We start from the raw sequence: 8,892 nt of genomic DNA on the forward strand, positions 1-8,892 counted from the left end.
TCTCAGCCTACATGTAATTAAATTGCAAAACACATTACACTAAAAAATACACAGACAACGTGACTGCGCAGGCAACCTAACCGCGTCAGAGGTCATGTGATCAAAGTCTGAGAACCGTCGGAGGTATGTGATGACAGTTTTGGAGTTCACTGCCAAAGTGTTCACCGCAACGGATACAATCACATGTGAATAGCTATGTAAAGACCGTCGAGTTACCAAACCAACAAGCTTTGGGTTAACCGCCAGTTGAAAATAGCGTTAGAAGTTATCATGTGTTTGCTATATGGTTAACCAGAATTGCAGCCACGTCGGAGGAAGCTGCCAGAGTTAATTGTGTGGGAGAACGTGAACACATGCAAACAGTCACTGTGAGGGTAGCTGGAACTGCGAGGGAAGACTGCAGAGGTGGCAGCCTGTGGTTAGACTGTGACTGGTCACACGCAACCACCAACCTCCTACCCGATTAGCTGACTTCCTGTGGTTATGACTTTATTAAAATGGTTATTTTGGGTTTTTGATAAGTTTCATCAAACAAACTAATATGAGGAACTTGTAACCAACATCTAAGAGTCAAATTCCAACTAGACCGAAGCTAAACCTATCCAGATTGAAACCAAATTCATCCTAAATTCAGCCAAAGGAGGTTTTTATGTACCTACAGGCCTTTAAAAGGAAATTTTTCTTCATTGATGAATAGGAGACTGGTTTTGACTTTTGTTTGCAGATTCTGGAGGCCATATGCAGATTTGTTTTCATTGTAACAAGAACATCCAAAGTCAGAATTGGGGATCGTGACAGGTGTTGGAAATCTGGTTCAGAGAGCTATCTGATGAGTATGATTAGAAGGGCCTACATGCACATTCATTCTAATCAAATCTCTGTGTAATTGACCTCTACTGTTTCAATCCTAATAAAGCGGTCACATCTTGAAAGTGGACTCGAAGATGTATTCCATCAGGGATGAACTCCATAATAAACTTTATTGTCTGGTATAGCTGTGTTTTTAATTTTTTCACTTCAGTTATGCATATTTCTTGTGTTTAATCAATGGTCGTAAAGTCTTTTTCTCAAGTAGTTTTTCCTTGATTTTTACACTTTCAGATAACATTCAATTCACTAATGGCTACTCAATTCTACATCACTTTTAATAAATGATCATTTTAGATCACATAATTTAGTATCAGATCAGTTTGTAGAATTTTCCATTGAATGTTAACCAAGTCAAAGTCACAATGATAAGAATGAATCCTTGAGAAGTTCGATCCAAAGATTGGAAAGCGACGATTTTTTCATAAATCGACCTTGTCAAGATCTGATGCAGGTGAAAAAATTGAAACTAAGATGAGTGATGAATATTTTCAGCAAGCATTCTTGATTATGCAGTAGATGTTGGGAGAACTGTACGAAGATAAGAAGGTGAAAGATGTGGCTTCTTTAAAGACATCGAAGAAGGACAAAGGTAAAGGAAAGGCTGATAAACCACCTTTTCCTCCATCATCTCCATCATCCTCTTCTTCTTCTTCTTCCTCTTCTAGTGCAGAATCTGAAACAGATAAGAAACTGAAGAAATATCTTTTGAAACTTGATGTGAAACTTGAGTTACCTTTTTATGATGGATAAATGAATCCTGAAAATCTAGATAACTAGATTAAGTAGTTAGAAGTGTATTATTACATTTAGTTTATTTCTAGCGATAAAAATAAAATTCAGTTAGCTACACTTAGAATGGAGGGAACAACTTTAATCTGGTGGGAAAGTAAAACTCAGATAGATGTAAAGCATAAGGGAAATGTCATCTCTTCATGTTCTAAGCTTTTAAAAGCTCTTAGAAAACAATTCTATCGTTTAGGATACATGCAGTAATTTGTGATTGATTGGCAGCATCTGAGGCAAGGTAAAGGGCAGAGTGTTCAAGAGTTTACTCAGGAGTTCAGAAAGAAAGCATTGGCACTTGGTATTTCATTGGATACACATGAAACTTTGTTACAATACATCGGTAGTTTACATTCATATTTGGAGCATAAATTATTGATGTTTAATCTTGATGATTTTGATGAGGTGTGTGTTCAGGCCATACATATTCAATCAGGTGGCAAACCATTCAAGTTTTCATCGCAGTCATCCAAAGAGTTGGAAATCAACGATTCCAGTGATAATAAGGGGAAGAACATTTTGAAGAGAAATAAATCACCGATTGTTCAGAAGGAAAGACCTACTTGTTCTCATTGCCAGAGAATCGGTCATGATGAGTCGAAGTGCTGGAAACTTCATCTAGAACTTAAGCCCAAACAGTTCCTTAAGGAGAAGGACGAAAAGAAGGCCATTGTAGCAGTCCAACAAGATCTAGGTTCATATTCAGGTGATGAAAGGCGGATAACTGCCATGGTTACGACAGGTAAAAATTGTAACATTGGTTCAAGTTCAAAAACTATTGCATCTTCATCAAACATGAATCCTTCAAATGAGGATAAAAGAGTTGAAATGTTTAATGTAAGGATAAATTCTAAGCATACAAAGATAGATACAATGTTTGAAAGTGGATCACAGGAGAATTTAATATTTGAATATTTAGTTAAAAGTTTGGGTTTGGAAACACATAATCATCCAAGACCTTACCCATTAGGATGGCTAAGCAAATCAACTTAGATAAAAGTCACCAAACTGTGCTGATTAAGATTTTCCATTACAGGTAATTACATTGATGAAGTGGAATTAGATGTGGTTCTAGTAGACATATGGGGAGTTGTCTTAGGAAGTCCTTATCTTTATGATAATGATGCAATGTTTTATAGGAGAGCATAAATATCACCTTAAGAAAGATGGGGTTGAATTTATTATCAGGGCACATCAAATTAAAAATCATTTTAATTTAGTTAATGCTAATCCAATGAAGTGATTAATAAGTTAAACTAAAAGATTTGTAATCATGTGTGTAAAAGGAAAACATAACGAGCGACATGATGTTTTTTCAAGTTATGAGACTCAGCTTAAAGACGATTTGATTAAAGAGATAGAAACTATTCCATTTCTATGTAAAACCAAACATCTTACTCATAAGTAGGGATTACAAATTGAATTACAATTTGTGCCTAAAGCTCCTCTTCCCAATGTCAGAATGAATCAATTCAGTCCAAGTTTGGAAATTAGTAGTTGCAAGGATACAGGTCAGTATTGGGGAAAGTCAGTGTTCATTTTCTATTTTATTGTTTCTCCATTTCATGTTTCAAACAGTTTTGAAACCTCTTTTCAATTGGAGAGGAAACCTATTTGTTTTCATATCAAAGCCTTTTGTAAAGCAATGTCAAAGTCTCAGTTATGCATTAGGGGAAAGTGCTAATAAATGGAAACATCATTTAATAAATGAAAGAAAAGTGATTCAAACAAATCCACAACTAATTCAATATTTTCAAAGACAAACTAAGTTGCAGCAAATTTCACTTTACAGCTTGATGGGTTCATTGCAACAAGTTCACTTAGTAATCAGGAATCAAGAAAGTATAGCTGGTTTGATGTCAAGTATATCTTTGATTGTCTCTATCATTCCACAAAATAAATTATTTATACATGTTGATGGTATTAAACAACATCCAAGAGAGACTGTTTTCAAAGATGATTATGAATCACTAACTCATGGCTTTTCGTGGAAAGAAATCAATTGCCATGTTCATAACATGTTATTTTCCCATCGTCGCAAGTTGTTCACCTCGTAGATGGATGAAATAGGTCATCGACTAAAAAAGTGCCATGGTCAGCATCATCAGGGTCATCACTTGTAGGTGATTAATCGAATGTATTAGTACATCATCAGGTCAAGGTGGAAAGGGAGGGAGTTCTACTCTCATCGACTATTTATTTAGTCAAACTTTTCTAGTCCAAAATCTTTCAAGTGGAGAGGATTGATCCAAGAGGATCTTGTCAAATCAGTTACACAGGTCATCGTCAATTTTAAGTGTCGTCGTCAATGTCCCGTGTCGTCGTGAATTCATTTCGGTGCCGTTAGCTTCGACAGTGTTGGTTATGGATCAGGTTGTTCAGGTAATATGGTTTTCATGACATTCAGTTGATATGGGTTTGTACCTGGTTGTCGACATGTGCTGTGGCTCGCCTTACAGGATTTGGGTTGTGTCGTCCGTTGTATAAGTTCAATAAGGTTCATCGTCAATATTGTTGTCGCAAATGTCACTAATTTCACTTTGTGACATTTGGGAACAAATGGGTTTTTCTCTATTTTGATGTAAAGTCCTAAAACCCTAATCTTAATCCTAAACGTAAACCTAAATATATGCACCAATGCAATACAAAACCTAATGCTAAAACCTAATACAAGTCTAAACCATAAACAACACCAAACCTAAGCCTAAGTCCAAAACGTTGACATATAACTCTCAACCTAAATGTAATTACATTGTAAACAAACTACAATAAACAATACGTAGCCAGCTTCACCGTGCAGGCAGCCCAACTGTGTTGGAGCTCATGTGATCAAAGTCTGAGAACCGTCAGAGGTATGTGATGAAAGTTTTGGAGTTCACCGCCGGAGTGTTCACCACAACGGATACAATGACATGTGAACAGGTATGTAAAGACCATTGGGTTATCAAACCAACATGCTTGGGGTTAACCGCCATTTGAAAATCGCATCAGAAGTTGTCATGTGAACGTTGTATGGTTAACCAAAACTTCAACCATGTTGGAGGAAGCCACCATAGTTAACCGTGCGGGAGAATGCAGACACATGCAAATGGTCACCATGAGGATAGCAAGAACTGTCAGGGAAGACCATGGAGGTGGCAGCCTGTGGTTAGACTGGGGCTAGTCACACATAACCACCAACCTCCTCCACCCAGTTAGGTGACTGCCTACAGTTATGACTTTATTACAGTGGTTATTTTGGGTTTTTGATAAGTTTTATCTAACTAACTAATATGAGGACCTTGTAACCAACATCTAACTGTCAAATTCCAACTAGCCCGAAGCTAAACCTATCTAGATTGCAACCAAAGTCATCCTGAATTCAGCCAAGGATGTTACTATGTACCTACAGGCCTTTAAAAGGCAGTTTTTCTTCATTGATCAAGAGGAGAGTGGTTTTTACTTTTGTTTGCAGATTCTCAAGCTCATAGGCAGTTTTGTTTACAGTGTAACAAGAGCATCCGAAGTCAGAATTGGGAATTGTGACAGTTATTGGAAAGCTAGTTCAGAGAGCTATCTAATGACAGTGATTAGAAGTGCCTACATGCACATTCAGTTTGATCAAATATATGGGTAATTGACCTCTACTATTTCAATCCTAATAAAGTGGTCGCCCATCTTGAAAGTGGACCCGAAGAAGTAGTCCATCAGGGACGAACTCTGTAATCAACTTTTCTGTCTACTATAGCTGTGTTTTTATTATTTTCACTTTAGTTATGCGTTTTTCTTGTGTTTATTCATCTGTTTTAAAGTCTTTTTCGCAAGGAATTTTTCCTCTATTTCTGCACTTTCAGCTATCATTCAATTCATTAATGGCTACTCAATTCTACATCAGTTTTAATAAATGATAATTTTGGATCACTTTTTACAGGTAATCTTTCTTGCAGGATATGAAGGTTTTATGTTGGAAAGGGATGAACCTTTAGTAGCATAATAGTCCTCCTTCCTTGCTACAAGTGAAAGAACTCATTTCAATGGGCTCAAGCATGGTTTCTGATCAAGGTTGCTATGAACCCCCTATAATTTCTTTGTTTTTAGACCCCTATTTTCCAACACACCTGTTGGTAGCATCGAATAAAGAGGAGATAGATCACCCTCTCTAAGTGTTTCTAGGGTTTACTCTATTTCAATAGTCCTTTAAAATTGTATTTGACTACAAAAAAAACATTTGGTTGCTAAAATGTACATGGTCAGGTCAATAATTACCTTTATAAATTGTTTTCATCCCTCACATGGGTTTGATTGCTACAATAATGAGTATTATACGTGAAATATTCTATTTTATATCATTCTCCATTTGTAATTTAGGAAATTCCCAAGCTTTTGTTCATCTTACTAGTATATATTTAACACTCAACACATAAATTCATGTTGTCGTCTAAATATTTGTATCTATTGTTCCCTGTCATCTCCTATACTCGCAATCAAGTTTATTTTGTTTTCTCCATGAGTGTCATTAGAGAATTTGTAATGTACCCTTAAGAGAATCTCTCTTGTAGAATGAAGGGTTAAACTAGGAGTTTCATTCCTCTCCCAAACCCTCATTTTGGATTTAGGGCAACAATCCTTATTCCTCATTTCGGTCAGATAGTTTTCCCACCTGTATGGTGTGGGGTTTCAAATTCTTTGGGTTTTCTATTTTCAGTCGATTTCAAGTTCTAATTTTTATTCCACTTGCATAATCCATGAAGTTGTGTCTATCTTGTCTTCTATTCATGGTTTCATTTTCGCATCAGCCTATGAAAAAGCTAACTTTTTGGTGTATATGCATTGACCTTAATTCAACCTCTTGGTTTATGAGATTCAAAAATGTTCAGTACTAAACTAGATGGTTTAACTATATTTCCTCATTAATGGGACAAGAAGGTATGATCCTCATAAATGATTTTATTTTTTTGTTTGGTTCATAGTATTACTGCAACTGTTCCAGCAATGGTTTTTTCTTTCTTCTTATTGGAAGACCTTAATGAAGGGAATACTATAGTTACATTTCACATTTTTTCTTCATAACTCATTATTATTTGTTATCATTGAACTCAAGAAATATAGTAACTATAATGAATATCATTCTCATTCCAACATCAAAACCTTGATTTCTTGTTCAAAGAGGGTTTAGATCTAGAAGGACAAGCCACTCCTTCCATTGATACCATTTTTATTCTCATTCGAATGAGCATGAATACAATAAGTTGATTCTCTTGTCATATAGGGAATTCCAATAACATAATGCTCACAAGTTTTCCATTCAGTACAATCCATCTCCCTACAAACTATCCTTATCAAATCACGAGAGTAGATAATTATCTGTCAGAATCACCAGAGTAGGTATCCATCGGCCATGTCCTCATATATCTAGCTATTTTTTTTTAAGATAATATTTTATTATCAAACATTTTTATCACCTTGACTCATACTAAACAAATCATCCTAAATGTTTTAAAAACCTTCACTTCTTTCATATGATCAGGACGAAGGTTGATTATACATAGGCATAGAGCTATGGAACTCAACTCATAAATAACAAAATTTGTTCATACAGGTTTTGTATGTATTTAAACTACCATTCATTTATAAAAAAATAATTTTCAAATAATGAAATTTGTTTGCTCAAGTTGAAAGCACATATCGTTAATAGAATTTATATGCACCAATCAAATGCATGACAATACTAAAGCCTTATTATACTTGTCTGCATTTGTAAACCATGTACCTTCTCATGAACTCATAATAGGTCCCTGCTTCAAGTTAGTTGTATTACGAGTATCCTTTACACGTCCTAAATGAATTTATAGTATATCATAATAAATATAAAAATTAAATAATATTTTCTTTCCATTGACATAATTGAATCACAATCATCTTAAGTAAAACCATCACCTCGATACTTGGAAATGCACACCTGCTCACAACCCAACCAAGAACTGTTTTCTCCAGTTCAATCCTGAGCTAAGAATCCCTTTTATTTTTTCCAAGGAAAACAACAAACCCTATTTTTTCCTTCCATAGTTATTTAAGACCTTTTCTTCATGATAAATTTTTGGTTAGCGGCATCCCGCTTTTGTGGAACATTTTATCCTTTGCCTAGGTTTTTCCATAAAAGTCTGCTTTTTTCTCACATGACGCTTTTAGGCTTTTCTAAGCTTAGCATCTTTCTCCAAATAAGAAACTTAATGGATCTTTCTCTCTCATCCATTAATATTATCTAGAATTTTATTGTAGAATAATTATCATGAACAGATTATCAAATCTCATTTATCCATGAGATTTTATATTTATTTTATTTTGGTAGGGATCTCATTTCTAGGTGTCTCATTCCCGATTATATACATCTCATCTATTTATTTACTAATAAATAACCATATACATAATTAATTCAATATTATTCTTTGTATTTTTAGCCATTCTCTTCTAACCCAACTTAGTCTACCCTAGAGAGGTTTTACACAATAGAGGGATATTACATTCTCCTACCCTTCTATTAACATTGTCATCGATGTTCGTTGTCCCATTCTTTTTTTCCTGAACTTTATTGGGTAATTTTTTTTCCTTTTTCAAGATTTTTTTCTCCTTTAGCCTTCTTGAAAATAAATGCTGTCATTGTGCTTTTATCTTGAGTAATAGCTTGATTCCAAAGCCAAATTTCGTTCCTGGTTAAAAATACCACGGTATTTTACTCAAAGGTCTTCCTTGATATTATCTGTAACAATTTCCAATCCGTTAGTTGCAAATTATCATGTATTTTCTTGGTAGGTAGCTATATATATATATATAGATGAAAACATTACAATTCTAAAAATGACTAAAAATTACACAGAATGATATGCTACAGTGGTAATGTTGTTGGTTCAGAGTAGTCTTAGTGTTCTGCGCAACCCCTCCGCATTATGCGAGAGATTTAATCCTCTCTTAATAGAACTTCATTTCATCATAACCAACAAGAAGTTTCTTCTTGGTTTTCAATGTTTGTCACTTAAAAGCATCTTGGTTTTTATGGATTGACGACTGCACCTATTATTTCATATTTATTCCATGCCCTTTCTCCAACATGCACATTGAAGATACATATTTTTAAAAAGTTTCACGTGCATCCAACACACTATTCACCCCCAACCAACAAGGTCAGTACAATTAATATATATTTCTTTAACATAGTTGTGGTCATGGACATTACCATAAATATGGCCTATTTACCAACTTCCA

This window comes from Pinus tabuliformis, chromosome 5_2, assembly GCF_031772625.1.
Source record: "Pinus tabuliformis cultivar Carrire ecotype Pingquan chromosome 5_2, CPIR1, whole genome shotgun sequence".
Taxonomy (NCBI): domain Eukaryota; kingdom Viridiplantae; phylum Streptophyta; class Pinopsida; order Pinales; family Pinaceae; genus Pinus; species Pinus tabuliformis.